Source organism: Malus domestica, chromosome 05 (genome assembly GCF_042453785.1).
Source record: "Malus domestica chromosome 05, GDT2T_hap1".
NCBI lineage: Eukaryota > Viridiplantae > Streptophyta > Magnoliopsida > Rosales > Rosaceae > Malus > Malus domestica.
This window is the reverse complement of record NC_091665.1, coordinates 39,059,836-39,077,635: the sequence shown is the minus strand read 5'-3', so window position 1 is coordinate 39,077,635 and position 17,800 is coordinate 39,059,836. Positions and strand designations below refer to the sequence as shown.

Below are 17,800 nucleotides of genomic sequence, written 5' to 3'. Positions count from 1 at the left end.
ACCTATAGCTGCGGCTACATTTTTAATGGGCTAGACTAACCTAATCAACAAAGCCTTATCAAATAAACGCACCACAATTCACCAATTTAAAAACTACAGCCCATAGTATATAAACAATAATATTTAATTAACATTTTGAAATCAATATTAGACCTTGTCTATATGAATGCATATGACAAACTTGTGATGTCTTTGATTTTGCTTGACTTTCTTGCTAGTGTTAGCGCAAGAGACTCAAAAATTACATATAAAAAAATGATACAAGTCTAAAAAAAATATGAACACGTATATTGTCAGAAATTGCCAATTCTCGCACTAACAATCTCCCTCTTTGACATTTATTAGACAAAAGCAAAAGAACGTCAACAAACTACAGTTGACTCAAACCGACTCACTAAACTAATTTGCTTCCAATGAATGATGTAACCAACCTGCAAGTCACTAAACAACGGAACCCGTGAAGCATGTATGGCATGAGAAGATAAACGAATCCAAAGTACCACATATGAAAGAAAAACTATGATCCCCTTAATGTCATATCCCTGTAATAAATACATTCTCCTCCTTTTTTGTCAAGGATATCCAAAACAATGATAGAACCAACCAAACACAACCATGTAATTAAATTCAACAAGAAACTATCGAATGCCAATGCATAACATGAATGCCACACGTAAGCATTGAACAACATAACCAATCCTAGAAGACTTGAGAGATAAACATGAACTAATATGAAACTGATAAACAAAAAACTCCCCCCACCCCTAAATAATGCCAATCATCATGCAAATGCAAACACACATGATATGTGTTAAGATAGCTACAATTGCAGAATCTAAGATAGAGAGAGAGATGAGGGAGAAGATTGTATCAGTGAAATGCTTTCTTCATTAATGCCATATGGTTTACATTGCTCACTTATATAGGTGTTTTCGGTACAAAACTTACAGAGCAAGTAATCCTTTTTAACTACCTCCTTATATCAACTAACTCCCTCTAACCAAAGTTATTCAAAACCACCAAATTCCAACTAACTAACTATATGTATAACAACCTATTTAATCTCTTGACAAGTGGCTTTGTCTTGACATTGATTATCTCCTCACTTGGATCACACTCATGAACTTAATCCTTCTTACATCCCCCCTCAATCTGATGCTCGAGGACACTAAGCATCATATTGCTGCAATGCTGCTGAAATAATGGCGCAAACAAGCCCTTTGTTAGTATATATGCTGACTGATCTGTCGAAGACACATGTTGAACTTGAAGATCACCTCGAGTGACTCTCTCACGGACAAAATGATAGTTGATCTCAATGTGTTTGGATTTAGCCTGGAACACAGGATTTGTAGAGAGTGCAATAGCTGAGACATTATCACAATGTATCATTGGATAGGAATATAAAGGTATGCATATTACAGAATAGTTGTCGAGTCCAGGTAAGTTTTGCAGCCGTGATTGCCAGAGCTCGATATTCAGCTTCTGTGGATGATCGAGATACTGTGTGTTGCTTCTTTGATGCCCATGAGATAGGGTTTGAACCAAGAAATACAACAAATCCTGAAGTTGATCTTCGATCATTTGGATTGCCTTCCTAATCTTCATCACTATAAGATTGCAGATGCATTGGTCATGGTTTAAAATGAATGTCATAAGTAGATGTCCCTTTGAGATATCGAATGATTCTCTTAACTGCAATAACATGAGAAATCATGGGATTGTGCATGAACTGACAAGCTTGATTGACTGAAAATGCTATGTCGGGTCTCTTAAAATTAAGGTACTGAAGAGCTCCAACAACACTCCTATATTGTTCATGACTGTGATAAGGCTTCCCATCATCATTGAGTAGCCTGTGGTATAGTAAACATGGTGTAGCACACGATTTAGAGTCCTGTAGGTCAACTTTATCAACCAACTCATTAATATACTTTGTCTGTGACACAAACAATCCTTATGAGGTGTAACTAATCTGCAATCCCAGGAAGTAGTACAATAGACCCAAATCCTTCATTTTGAATTCTGCAGTGAGAGCTGTGATAACTTGGTTGATCAATTGAGAGCTACTACCTGTGAGAATGACATCATCAACATACAAAAGTAATAACACAGTTCCACTTGAAGACTGTTGTACAAACAAAGAGAGACCAGCCTGTGAAACTTGAAATCCCAAACTTGGTAAGAAACTGGTAAATCTTTCATTCTAGGCTCGAGGAGCCTGTTTTAGACCATATAATGATTTGTGAAGTTTGCAAACATAGTTTGAGGGATGTGTTGCACTCTCAAAACCCGGAGGCTATGCCATATATACTTCCTCTTGAAGTATGCCATGTAGAAAAACATTTTTAACATTGAGCTGCCTAAGAGACCATTTGAATTGAGTAGCTAAGGCAAAGATCAGCCTTATAGTTGTAGGTTTTACCACAGGACTGAAAGTTTCCAACTAATCAACAACCTCTTCTTGGCTATACCTTTATGCTACAAGCCGTGCCTTGTACCTTACCACAAACCCATCTGCATTTTTCTTTATTTTGTAGAACCATTTTCACTCAACTAAATTCTTATCATGTGCTAATGGGACTAAAGACCAAGTTTTTTTAGAGTGAAGAGCTGTTATTTCCTCTTTCATTGCAATCTGCCATTCTGAAATTTATGATACAATTTTGAATGTTTTAGGTTCTGAAGTAACAGTAGCTAAAAAAGCTTTCTTTTTTAACACCGCATTATTAGACCTTGTTTGCATGGGATGTACATTCATTAGTGTTGGCAGAACCACACTTAGTCTCTCAGGGTGGAAATCAGGATCCACAGGGATATGGTGCTATGTATTGGAACTAATTGGGGATAATTGATGTAGTGAAGAGTCATATGGTATGTGTAATGTAGTGTTGTCATGTATAGGTAAAGAATCAAACTCTGGAGTACTAGATGCAACTGTTTCCAAGGATTTTGAGGCTCGAGATGCAGAAAGAGATTCTTAGGCACTAGATGAATGCATAGTCAAGGAATCTGTGGTCTGAGATGATATTGAATGAGATGAGGGTGATAATGCTTGATTTGTTAATGTGATTATTGGAGTTAACTGGGGTGAATGCACTGGAATATGTGATGATGCAGAAAACAATTTGGAAGTTTAAGACAATTTAAAGGTTGAGTATGGAAAACTAGCTTCATCAAACAAAACATGTCTAGACACATGAATTTTACCAATAGCAATATCTAGGCATATGCACCCCTTGTATTGGCTTGCATATCCCAAAAACACACAAGTTGCTGTTTTAGGCTGAAGTTTAGAGGTATTATAGGGTTTTAATAGGGGAAAACATGCACAACCAAAGACCCTGAGATGTTTAATCTTAGGAACAGTATTATATATCATTTGAAAAGGTGACTGCATATGTAAATAAGCATAGGGCATCCTATTTATCAGGTAAGCATCAATAGCACAAGCATGAACCCAAAATTGGTTAGGCAGTTTTGTAGTTTGAAGGAGTGTTATTGCCATTTCTACAATATGTCTATGTTTTCTTTCAGTCAAACCATTATATTCAGGTGTATATGGACATGATTTGTGATGTAAAATCTCATGTTGTGCTAAAAATTGTTGAAACTTAGTACTTGTATATTTATCACCACCATCACTTAGGAAAAGTTTAACTATAGCAGAAAAATGTGTACTCAAATAGGCATGAAAATGAACAAAAGTTGCAAAAACTTCTGATTTATTTCTTAATGGAAAAATCCATATGTAACGAGTACAATCATCTATGAAGGTTACATAATACCGAAATCCTTCATATGATAGTAAAAGGGCAGGTCCCCATACATCATTGTGGATGTTCTCTAAAGGGTGTACTGATTTGTTTACAGGAAAATTAAATGGCAATTTGGTGCACTTTCCCTCTTAACATGGTGTACAAAAAATTAAATAGTAATTTGGTGAACTTTCCCTCTAAACATGGTGTATAGATTGATGAACATGTGTCTAGTGATGCAGAGACTTGAGATTGATGTAGAATTGCAGAAGTAATTGCATTTGATGTGTGCCCTAGCCTTTTGTGCCATATGCTTGAATGAACTGGTTTTGCAAGGAAACATGAATAAGATGCAGGTGGTGAAGGTAACTGCTTCTGTGAAATGGTGAATGGTATAGGATAGTAACCAGCTCTACACAACCCCTTGAGTAGTATTTTCCCCGTGGATTTGTCCTGAACCCAAAAAGAAACATCATCACAAATGAATCTGCACCTATTGTCTTTGCAGAGTTGATAAATGGATAACAGATGCTGAGAAAGCTTTAGAACATGTAATACATTCTTAAAAGTGAGGGAACGATGTGGAACAACCAATTTAGAAGTGCCACTATTGGAAATATGCAAACCTACACCACTTGCAGTGTTAATTGTATCAGCTCCTTGATATGGAGTAGACATATCCAAATTCGCCAATTCAGATGTCATGTGGGATGTAGCACTAGTGTCTGCAAGCCAAAACTGTTTAGATGGTGTTGAAGGTTGATGATTGGCATGCGTAGCAGTGGGATTAGTAGTTGAGGGCCTTCATTGATAAGAAAAATTACTTCTGTGGTAGCATTGAAAGGTTGAGTGTCCATATTTCCAACAGATTTGACATTGAATAGGAGAGTTCGATGCTATGTTGGTATGTTTTTAAAAGCAATCTGTAGCAACATGACCCTTCTTGTTACATATTTGACAAGTAGGAATCTCATAAGGGTGATCCAGGTAGTGAGACTGATATGGCTTTGGAGTACCAAGAATGCCAAGATTACCATTGGAAAATCTTGGGCCTAAATTGTATTGAAATCTACCTCTCCTTTTGCCTCTGAAATTGTTACCTTTATAGTTGCCATAGTTGTGATAACCCCCATTGAAATTGTTATAAGATCCAGTACCATGATTAGGATTAGAAGAACTTGACCTTCCATTGTGCTTGAAAGATTGATTAGAGAATAACCTTGGTTGATCTTGATCAAGGGCAAGTGTTTTCCCTTTGTCAGATTGAATTCCAGCAACCATGGCACCACCAAAAGACAATCCAGAAAAATTGTCAAAAGACTAATCAATGATAGCTTCTTTTGCTAGGAGTTGAGACCTGAAATCTTTGAGGGCTATTCCATTCTCCCTTCCTCTGATTACACACCGAAATGTGTTGAATTCTACAGGTAGCCCTTTCAATGCAAGTATTATAATATCTTCATCATCAAAGATTACTCCAACTGTAGCAAGATGATCTCTTGCATCTTTAATCTTTTTGAGATAAATAGAAATGGATTCTGACCCTTTCTTGATATTTTGAAGTTCTGTCTTCATCTGGAAGATTGTTGCTTTTGTCACTGCAAAGAATCGCTCAGTGAGATTCAACCACATCTTAACAGAACTCTTGCACCCAATGATGCAGGAAATGGCAGTCGTTGATAATGTGGCGATGAGCAACTGCATCAGTGCACGATTATGCATTTTCCATACCAGGTAGTCATCAGTTTCAACCCCTTCAATGTTAGAATCATTGTTAAATCTTGGTGGGCACTTTGTTGAACCATCAATAAACCCCATAATTCCATGACTTTCCAGAAGCAATCGAACCTGAAAGCTCCAAGTAAGATAGTTTAAATCATCAAGGTTTACTGTAACAGAAGTGGAGACTGTGGAGAGAAGATTAGTAATAGGCGACTGAATAATTTGCAGCTGAGCAGCAGTGACAATTTTGCAAAATTCGTGAAAAATCTTTGGTTGAGACTTTTGATTGAACAGTTAGTGGGCAGATGAGAAGAAACCAACTTTCTGAGCGACTAGTATATTTTCTGACGCCAAAAATCACAGAGAGATGCAAATTAGAGGGTGGAAAAGAGAAAGAAATGCTTTAAAGGTTGAGCAGAAGAACCGGATTGGCCGGTGATGATACCATGTTAAGATAGCTACAATTGCAGAATCTAAGATAGAGAGAGAGAGATGAGGGAGAAGATTGAATCAGTGAAATGCTTTCTTCATTAATACCATATGGTTTACATTGCTCACTTATATAGGTGTTTTCGGTACAAAACTTACAGAGCAAGTAATCATTTTTAACTACCTCCTTATATCAACTAACTCCCTTTAACCAAAGTTATCCAAAACCACCAGATTCCAACTAACTAACTATATGTATAACAACCTATTTAACTAACTATATGTATAACTAACTATATGCAAGTTGTGAAGTTGAATCTCTTCTTTGATGATTGTCTCTCAGGCAAAGCTTTTCAGGATAAGTGTTGAATTATTGCTTTACACAAGAGATAATAAAAAATTTAAAACTAGAGGTTTAGTTATCTTTGACTAGAGTAAGGTGGTCAAAACGAGTATTGAATCCAGTGATTTTAGTGTGGGTGTGATTCAGAAACATGTAAGAGAATGCAATCAGGACTTTGTTCTTTCCTCTAACTTGTAAGAACCTACACTAAACCAATCATTAAGTGTTTGCTCGCCGACAAATTTTGCTTGGCCTGCATAAAATATATAACCGGAAAATTAAAAGTTGGACACCTTCTTTCAGTAGTTGCTTACACTCCAACCCAGTAGGAACCGTTCGCATAAAGTTTAGACGTTTACATATCCTGGCTGTGTCGCCGACAATTGGTATCAGAGCGGTACGATCAGGGACCGTCTCTAGTGAAGTTTTTGAGAATCGTGTGAAGTTTAATACTTCGTAAGATTATTCGTTAATCTTGTTTGGTTTATCGAAATTTTACCGACACGATGGGAGATCTTCAAGTTGTTGGAGGAATCAAGAAGTTGAACAACAAAAATTACCAGTGGCGGAGTCACATGGAGACTAGGGTAGTCCAGGGCCTATCCTGGAAATAAATTTATATCGATTATGTAGTAAATTTTGCAGTAATGTGCAAGTGGTGTGTTGGTATGTTAGGTTTTAAAGGTTTCATTAGGTCTTGGGGTCGATGCTTGCTGACGAAAAGCTATTTTTCGGTATTTTTTACCAATTATCATATATAACTAACCTTCTGCTAACATTCTGATTTCTTTTAAACCAATTATTTTTGTGTTAGTTCATATAAAACAAGGTATATATATTCGGGAGGAAGATTAAATGATATTAAAAAAAAAGTATCGTAATAATAGCTTATTATTTTGTTAGTTCATATAAAACAAGGTATATATATTCAAGAGAACGATTCAATAATATTAAAAGAAAAATATCGTAATAATAGATTGAGCTAGTTATAACATTATTATTAATGTTGCGTTAGATGTCAACACATGTTCTATTTACTATGACATCTCTCAATACTCATTTTTTCATACAAATTTTAAAGCTCCATCACTCTTGTTTGATTCAAATTTTCCATGATATTACTATTTTTTTTTCTAATTTCTTTCATTAGTTTAAAGGCCCCTTGTGGCATGAATTTCTGGCTCCGCCACTGAAAATTACAACACATGGGCGACGTGTATGAAGTCTTACCTACAAGGCCGGAAGAAGACATCAGTGGCATTTTGAGGAAGTGGAAGATCAAGGCAGGTAAGGCCATGTTTGCCTTAAAACCCACAGTTGAAGATGACATGTTGGAGCACATACGGAAGGCCAAGACACTGAAAGAAGCGTGGGACACCTTCGCCACACGTTTTTTCAATATATGACTGCAGCTTCTCGAGAATGAACTGTTATTGGTGGCCCAACAAGACATGACGATTGCTGAATATTTCCACAAGGTAAAGTCTATTTGCCGTGAAATTTCTGAGTTAGATCCTAGTGCTGTCATTGTAGAATCCAGGATAAAAATAATAATTATCTATGGATTGAGACCTGAATATCGAGGTTTCGTTGTCGCTGTACAAGGATGGCCGACCTAACCATCACTTGTTGAGTTTGAGAATTTGCTTGCCGATCAAGAAGCTTTGGCAAAGCAAATGGGAGGGGTCTCGTTAAGAGGTGATGAGGAAGTGCTTTACACCAAAAGTAAAGGCAGCTTTAAGTAGCGTGCTGGTGGTGGATCTAAAAGAAATTGTGACAAGGAAAAGGGTCATCAAGGAGGAGAGAGTTCTCTGCAAGGGGGAGGTCCAACGTATCACGGCAACCGTGGTCAGTCCCAAAATAATAAAAGGTTTGAGGGCAAGTGCTACAATTATGGAAAGAAGGGCCACATGGCGAATGAGTGCTGGTTTAAAAAGCCCGCAAAGAATAACGTAGCCAACTCAGAGACAAAAAATGAAGATGATTGGGACGTCGTTACGTCTTTAGCCCTGGAGGAAGAATGGGACAGTGAAGCATCCGTTGCTATGGAGAAGCAAGAGTCAGCTCTCACATCAGCAAGTTCGGACTCTATTGACTACCAAAATGATTGGATCATGGATTCAGGCTGCTCAAACCATATGACAGGTGATGGGAAAAAGTTACAAAGTCTGACTAAGTACAAAGGAGGCCGCTTAGTGGTGACGGCTAACGACTCAAGGCTACCGATTGCTCACATCGGTAAGACAGTAATTGAGCCCCGATACAACACTAACCATGTGCTGCTTCAAGATGTCTACCATGTTCCAGGTATGAAGAAAAATCTGCTTTCAGTGCCGTAACCAAGGTATTAAATATCGATGATATCGGCAATATCGGTAGTCCGAAAACACGGAAATATCGATGGAAATATCAGGATATTATCGATATCGATAAAAATAATATGGAAACCACGGAAATTGTAAGAAAAACTTGGAAATTTTTATTGAAACTTTGCAGGATGTTTATTTAGTCAATTATCTATTAGTTTATCACAAAAAATTGGAAGGAAATGCATTGCATGATGGATTTAACATTATCAAGTTGATTATATAGCGAGCTGGCAAACATTGTGAGTGTAGAAAATATGTAGTAATTAATGAAAGAAGTTTAAACACACCATAATCATTTATATATAATGAATTAGTACAATATTTTACATTTTATACATTGCATGGTAAGATACATGAGTGACTTAGTACCACATAGAGTTCCTATGAGGTTCAAAATTTTGACTATCTTCATCATCTCTATGTGTAGAGTAAGTGTATTGTGAAGAGTAATCATCAAATGATAAATCCCCAAAATAGTTTTGCATGTAATTGTTAACATGCCACCATATGGATCCGAGATTAATTATGACCATTTTTTTTTTTTTACAGAAAATAGATTCGCAAACTAAACACAATCCAAATTTTTTTTAATTTTGTTCTACAAAAGATTTAAGAGAACCAAAAATTTTAATTTTGTTCAACAAAAGAAAAGAACATTAATGTTTTTGTTCTAACATGTGTTGAAACATTGGATCCCCTTTCAATTGCCTTGAGCCATGAGCCACTCTCATTTTCAAACCAACCCGTGTAGAAAGAAAAAGGAGATGCTTTTCAGATTCCCAACCACTCTCTCACTCTCTCACTCTCTCACTCTCTCACTCTCTCTCTAGAATATGAGAGATGCTTTCATTTCTCCAACCTCAAGCCCAGCGCCCATTCTTACAACCTTCTCTCTCACAGCAGCTCCATTTTCTCTCATAGCTCTTCATTATCGTCTGCAACTTGAAGCCCAGCAACATACACACCTCTGTGTCTCTATAATCATGAAAACTGAGATGCATGAAGGTAAATCCCTCCTCCATGTGTGTTAATTTTTTTTGTTCTTTCGTTTCAAATTTATGTGTTGGACTGAAATAGAGCGAGATCTAACACATGCATGTGCTTTCGTTTCAGATTTATTTCTATTTCTATTCTTAACCTCTGAATATTTCCATCAATTCTGGAGGGTTTTGATTTAGTTTGGTGAAGGAATAGAACTTATTCTAACCCTGGACAATTTCTACATCTTCTCTGCAAAATCCGATAAGCTCCGGGGATGTTAAAGATCTGGAGGATGAGCGACAGAGCAAGTCCGGGAGGCGATCCAAACGATGCAGCCTCGGCTGCCTTTCTGACGAGGGAGCCATGACGACTTTTTCGATAATATCGAATATATCGCGATATTATCGATAATATCGAATATATCGCGATATTAACGATATTATCGATAATATCGCGATATTTTGACGATAATGAGATGGATACGTGGGAAAATATTTGTGTCTCTAAAAAACGATAATATCGGCGATATATCGTCAATATTATCGATATTTTAGTCATTGGCCGCAACTGACGTCATTGGGAAATTATGTCTTGTTTGGTCCACAAGATGTGAAGGTGTATCGACACCTCAAGATCTTAGGGACTCCAACAATGAAGGGACGGCGACTGCAGTCAATCTATGTAATGTCAGCAGAAACTACATACGTAGACAAGACAATGAAGAACGAGACAGCAGATTTATGGCACATGAGATTGGGTCACGTTAGCTATCATAAGCTAAATGTGATGATGAAGAAGTCAATGCTTAAGGGGCTACCTCAACTTGACATGAGAACAGACATGGTTTGTGCAGGATGCCAATATGGTAAAGCACATCAACTACCATACGAAGAGTCGAAGTTTAAAGCAAAAGAGTCGTTGGAGTTGGTTCATTCTAATGTGTTCGGGCCTGTCAAGCAACCATCGATAAGTGGGATGCGATACATGGTGACATTTATTGATGACTTCTCCAGGTATGTGTGGGGTTTTCTTTATGAAAGAAAAATCTGAAACATTTTAAAAATTTAAAGAGTTTAAGGAGACAGTTGAAGGAGAAGTGGGAAAAAAGATATGTTGCATACACACGGATAATGGAGGAGAATATATCTCGAATGAGTTTTCCCAGTATCTAAGAGATTTTATAATACGTCACCAGTTCACATGTGCTAACACGCCACAACAAAATGGTGTAGCAAAAAGAAAAAATCGACATCTTGCAGAGATATGTCGAAGTATACTTCATGCCAAGAATGTACTAGGAAGGTTTTGGGCCGAAGCTATGAGAACTGCAGCTCATGTGATCAACATGCTTCCTCAACCAAGGTTAGAATTTGTGTCACCCTTTGAGAAACTGTGGGATATGAAACCTACAGTTAGTTACTGTCAAGTATTTGGCTGTGTGTGCTACGTATTTGTTCCAAGTCACCTAGTAGCAAGTTTGACAAGAAAGCAGTTCGATGTATCTTTGTGGGATATGACAACCAAAGAAAAGGGTGGAAATGTTGTGATCCTACGAATGGAAGATGTTACACATCACGAGATGTGGTGTTTGATGAAGCATCTTCTTGGTGGTCATCAGAAAATGAGGCGTTTCCTGATTTGAGAGAGATAGAAGATAAGTTGTAGCAAAAGATGGGGGAGCAAATTGTTCGAATCCAGTTGAGACCAGATGAGTCTGAAGATTCACTTGATGGTGATGGTGTTGAGCAAGCAGTGCCTCAAAATCCTTGGCAAGCTAACATATATCAACAACCAGAAGAAGATAGACCTAGTGAAGTGGAAGTATCAACTCCACAATCACAACTAAGAAGGTCAACAAGAATCTGAAAGCAAAATCCTAAATACACCAATGCAACCATAGAAGAAAAAGCAGCTGAACCTGAGTGGCTCAAAGTTGGGAGAAGAGGTCACTGCAGCGGAGCTAAATCAAGCTTGGAATCTAATGCCAAAGCAAAGAGATGTGAAACCCATATCATGCAAATGGGTGTGCAAGAAAAAGCTTCGTCGTCAACTTGGCATGGAGGAAAGAATGAGCTGGTGTTAAGGGGGAATGTTGAAGATCAACACCAGCCCAATTGGTGTTTGGATTCTAGAAGATTCTAGCAAGTAATATTAAGGTGGCCGGTGCATGCTTGAACATGCTAGACAATTCTAGCAATCTTTGTCATCAAAAGTAGTTGGAAAATTCCAGCAATCTAAGTCGGTTATCCACCTAAATATCTAAGCTAAAGAATATACTAGAAGGTAGTGTGTGGATATTGCAAAGCCTATGTCGGTGGCATGCATAATAAGTAGCTAGAATGATCTAGCAATGTCCAATGTCGGCAAACATGCCTATAAATAGGTGTGTGATGTTGTGAAAGCAATCAACCGAAGTAAGAAATCAAGAAGTAGTAGGCAACCAAGTGAGAGTGAGAGGTAAGAGTAGTCTTGTAAGAGTGTGAGTGATCTAGAGTTTGTCTCTAGAAAGTGAGTGAGTGTCATAGCTTCTAAAAGTTGTGTCCTTGTGAGTGTTGTAATATTTTGTGTGTGTAATACAAGTAATTTGTTTACTTATTTTGTCTCTCCAACACTTGTGTTAGAGTTGTGTACTCTAAATTTTTCCCCAACATTGCTCATGGTTAAAAAAAATTCTGAGGATCAACCGCAGTTTTTACACGTACGAGTCTATCAAAATTGCCTCTGAAGTACTTTCTCCCAAAAACCTCAGCAGTCTGAAAGCTAGTTTTGTTAGGCAGATTGGCGCCAATGTCTAGATCCCTGTAATTTTGGAAGGCCTCTCTTGGGCTCTTAGAGACAAATGGAGCCATTCCTTCATATAATTTTCTTGACAAGTCAATGTACTTGTTGGCGATCTAGGACCCTTCTTCCGACCAATGAATCCAGTAGTGAATTAAAAAAAGGTTTCCAGCCCTGTGAGGGAACAGAGTGTCTGACTCGGAAAACTGACTCATTCTTCCACCGTAAGGGTTCCATTGCAGCATCACTTTCTCTACTTTAAGCATCATCTGCCACAAGGATTCTAATCCTTGTTTTGGAATTGACTCTTTTACATAGTCAGACTTAACCTTGAAGAAAAATACCGATCCGTTTGGCCGTTCAAGTAGAACATTTATGGGAGTTCCAACAGGGTAGTTACCCCAGAATACAGTCGATTCAATCCAACTGATTTGAAAACAATCTTTTTGCTGTAAACCCAGTTCTGGGAAACTTTCATTCATCAATGGAAGAAGCTTGTCACTTTGACCCAAGAAAAGACCAATGAATGATACTTTCACGGTCTTTTTGCCTTTATTCGAAATCACTATCGGTTGTGCTCTGATGAAGACGTTGTCAGGCAGCTTCGGTGCTACATATTGCCACTTATAAGCAACATCTGTAGCACCTTGCTCTAAAGTCCTCTCAACATTGAACAGTCACTTTAGCTGGAACTGGAGCCAACTTGATTTTCCATGACAAAATGACTCCAAAGCTTGCTCCACCTCCTCCTCTAATGGCCCAAAAAAGATCATCTCCCATTGACTTTCTATCAAGAATTGTTCCGTTCACATTAACTAGTTTTGCATCTTCAATATTATCCACGGTAAGCCCATATTTTCTCATCGTAGTTCCATACCCGCCACCACTGAAGTGGCCACCGGCACCAACAGTTAGACAAGCTCCGGCTGTGAACCCATGAACCTCACTTTTATTGGCGATTTCATAATAAAGTTCACCAAGAGTAGCCCCAGATTGCACCCAAGCGCTCTCATCCGCAAGATTAACATCAATGGCTCGAAGATTGAACATGTCAAGAATGACAAAGGGAACAGCAGATGCGTATGATAGACCCTCATAATCATGGCCAGCACTACGGAGTCTAATCTGAAGCCCGTGTTGTTTCACACAAATCACGGTTGCTTGCACATGTGATTCGTGTTTGGCTGCTACAATAGCCAAAGGTTTTGGGGTTGTTGGGGTCAAGAATCTGCTGTTTCTAATGTAATGTTGCAAAACGGACTGAAATGAGGTGTTGTCATGGGTGAAGATGGCTTCGAAGATTGGGTAGGTGGGCTGTGATTGTTTTGGAAGACATTGGAGGAAGCCAGTAAGAACTGGATCTGAAGTTGCCCATGGTAGTAAACACGAAAGGACAGAGTGGATGGAGACTACTAATGCAATGGAACTGGGTACTTCATCGTTTGGTTAGTAGCAACTTTCTCTACTATAAATTTTTACTTTCTTCTTGGCCACTTCTGTTGTATTTATATTACAATTATATCAGAGCATTAGACTTCTTCTATGGTACATGCATCCAACACATTTGGATTTTATGGTAAAAATTAAGGCTTAAGGATTTAAACATTTATTGTTTGGTACATTGAACAGAAGACGTTTGCATTTACTCACATCTGATTCAACTAAGCAAAAATTTATGACAAAAAATCGTTTAGATACAACAAAATGACCCATATGATTAATATGGCATTATGTTGCGCGAAAAAAGAAGAAGATTAATATTGCATTATTATGTAGCAAAAAAGTTAATCAAGCTAATTAAAATGGATAGATATATTTCCGAATGAAACATAATCCATGTCTTCATGTTAGTGGCATATTAATCCCCTTTTTCCGCATTTTACACCCACCCATAAGCTATTTGATTTACATCATCGATAAAAAAAAAATTATTTTCGTTGACCAATATTTTGATATCAGGATAATACACGTGATTTATTATCTTCATATTTTTACATATATTTTCATAAATTTCATTATCTTATTTGATAAATTTTCAAAAGCCTCCATTTATAAGTGAAGATAATAAGTTTAAATTTCGTGAATTCGATAAATCTCGCACATAACGAATTCGATACCAATTTATGTTTTTAAGGTCAAGAGAAGAGAAAGTGTGTGAGAAAAACATAATCAAAATATAATGCGCCTTATACTCCTAAACCGGGAAACAAAAAACTTAATCAAAACCTAATTGAGACTCGTGACCTATGTTTTGATCGTTGGTGTGTTATGAACTACAATTTAGTGATTAGCTTAATCACTATTAGGGACTTCATTCTTGTTTATTAGTGAAGTTTGTTATACGGCCAGCTGGCATGAATCAGTATTATTGTACAAGAGCACTAGCTCTGTGAATGAAAAGGTTAGAACGAATTTTACAAACAGAAATACAACAACAACAACAACAACAACAAAGCCTTTTCCCACTAAGTGGGGTCGGCTATATGAATCCTAGAACACCATTGCGCTCGGTTTTGTATCATGTCCTCCGTTAGATCTAAGTACTCTAAGTCTTTTCTTAGGGTCTCTTCCAAAGTTTTCCTAGGTCTTCCTCTACCCCTTCGGCCCCGAACCTCTGTTCCGTAGTCACATCTTCGAACCGGAGCGTCAGTAGGCCTTCTTTGCACATGTCCAAACCACCGTAACCGATTTTCTCTCAACTTTCCTTCAACTTCGGCTACTCCTACTTTACCTCGGATATCCTCATTCATAATCTTATCCTTTTTCGTGTGCCCACACATCCCACGAAGCATCCTTATCTCCGCTACACCCATTTTGTGTACGTGTTGATGCTTCACCGCCCAACATTCTGTGCCATACAACATCGCTGGCCTTATTGCCGTCCTATAAAATGTTCCTTTGAGCTTCAGTGACCTACAACGGTCACACAACACGCCGGATGCACTCTTACACTTCATCCATCCAGCTTGTATTCTATGGTTGAGATCTCCATCTAATTCTCCGTTCTCTTGCAAGATAGATCCTAGGTAGCGAAAACGGTCGCTTTTTGTGATCGTCGCTAGATTGCTCCGGTCATTAGTGTGGATAAGTATATAAATGGATATAGAGATAGGAAAGCAAACACCAGATGTACGTGGTTCACCCATATTGGCTACGTCCACGAAATAGAGGAGTTCTCATTAATTGTGAAAGGTTTACACAAGTACATAGGTTCAAGCTCTCTTTTAGTGAGTACTAGTGAATGATTTAGTACAAATGACATTAGGAAATATTGTGGGAGAATGATCTCGTAATCACGAAACTTCTAAGTTCCGGAGTGTGGTATCGTCTTGACTTGCCTCATCTGTCTCGTAGGTAGATGTGGCATCTTCTCTGGAAGTACTCTTCCTCCATCCAGGGGTGGTATCTTTAACTGGTGGAGATGCACAAGGTAATGTATCAATTTCACTTGAAGCTTACTTGTAGTTTCAGGCTTGGTCAAGCGCGATACAAACCATGTAGTAGGAGTCCTCCAAGTCGCCGAGCTAGGGGATCTGCTGAAAGAGGTGACAGACAAGGTAAGCAATCAGAGCTCCAAGCAATCAGTCCCAGATCAGAACTTTGATTTCGAGTTCCGGCTGATTGTTCACATTCTCCTTATCTTGCAGGCAGCATGAAGGATAAAGAGAAGAAAAATGAGAAGAGATGATATGGGATACTTTTGCTTTTGAAGAAGTAACTTTCCACAGGCTTATTCTTGAACTGGGCTGGAGGGTTTTCTGGTTTCCTCCAGAGTATAAGGCCGACTGAAGAATTTGAGGGTCAAAACAAGTCCATCAAATCTATAGTACGTTCGACCCTACTGATATGGGATACTTTTGCTTTTGACAGAGTAGTGGATGTATCGGCACGTGTGCTGTTACGCTTGTCTCCACATGCTTCCTTGTATCCTTCTCACTTGCCCTATATGTTCCTCAAGCAGATGCGGTATCTTCCCTAGAAGCATAAGATGTTGAAGATGAGTACTCGAGAGCAATGCCAGGTAAGTAGTCAAGTAAGGGGTTCCAGGCAGTCAGTTCTTGACTGGAAGCTTAATTCCAAGTGCTGACTGATTGCTCTCTTTCTCCTTGTCTTGCAGGTAAGAACAAGGCCAAAGGAAAAGACAGGGAAAAAACATGATATGGGATACTCTTGCTTTTAACCCTGATGATATGAGATATTCTTGCTCTAGTATAGCTTGTTTGCAGAGGTATTATCGGGGGGAAAGAAAGCTGAATATTTCGAAAGGCTTCTTTGGGAGTGCCCTCTCAGATATGAGGAAGGGTTGAGCATTTTTGCAGGTCTGCCTGTCTGTTAGGGATGGAGGTCAACATATATAGGAGTCTCCCTAACAACAAGTAGTAATGCTATTCCTTTACCCTGCTTGGTCATAACACGGTAGTGGGAGCTGCTAGCTTCACATGTTTTAACTCTGTCAGAGCACTTTGAAAAAGTGGTCTGTGGTATCTGGAAAGCTGATGTTGCGTGTAAAGATTACAGACAAGCTTTATCCAAGGATATCCGGCTCTTGAAGTTGGGAAAGTGGTGCCTCTTCGGTTTTCGAACAAGCAATCCTGTCGGAGATCTGGCTCTCGAGATTCGGAGAACGATGTCTTTTCGATTTTTGAGAAAGCAATCCTGCTAGGGGTCTGGCTCTCGAGATTCGGAGAGCGGCGTCTCTTCGATTTTTGAGAAAGTAATCATGTTGGGAGTCTGGCTCTCGAGATTCGAAGGGCGGTGCCTCTTCGATTTTGGAGCAAGCAATCTTGTTGGGAGTGTTTTCTCGAATGTGAGAAAAGGTTGGGCATGTTTGCTAGTCTATCTTGCCACGAAGCACAGAGGTTGACACACAGGGACTTTCCAATTATCCAGCAGTGGTACTGTTCCTTTACCCTTGTGGGTAATAATATGGTAGCTAGACCTTCAAAATTTATGTGTCTAAACTTTGTTAGTGCTGTTTCTTTGCTATTCTTTTACCCTTCTTGGTCAGAGCGGTGTAGTGGGAGCTGCAAGCTTCACGTGTCTCAACTTTGTCAGAGAACTTTGGCAAAGTTATCTGTGGTACCCATGAGCTAATGTTGCGTGTGGGAAGTGGGTGATTGAACAGTAAGATTCATGTGCTTTCTACTTCACCAGAAATCTTCGACATAATGCCCATAATTTCCGCAAAGCTGACAGGTGCTGACAAGGTTGGAAAAGTAGGTGCCTCTTCGATTTCTGAGATCGGCCCTCGTGGTCTCTGAGCAGCCCAGCTTTTGAGAAAGCAAGCGCCTCTTCGATTTCTGAGATCGGCCTTCGTGGTCTTTGAGCAGCCCAACTTTTGAGAAAGCAAATGTCTCGTGGTCTCTGAGCAGCCCAGCTTTTGAGAAAGCAAACACCTCTTCGATTTCTGAAGCTCCGTC

General features: G+C 38.7%; 1 pseudogene; it reads right to left on the bottom strand.

Annotated features, from left to right (window-relative positions):
- Nucleotides 1-12,262: 12,262 nt before the first annotated feature.
- LOC114825167 (berberine bridge enzyme-like 17) lies at nt 12,263-14,273 on the bottom strand (annotated as a pseudogene).
- Nucleotides 14,274-17,800: the final 3,527 nt, after the last annotated feature.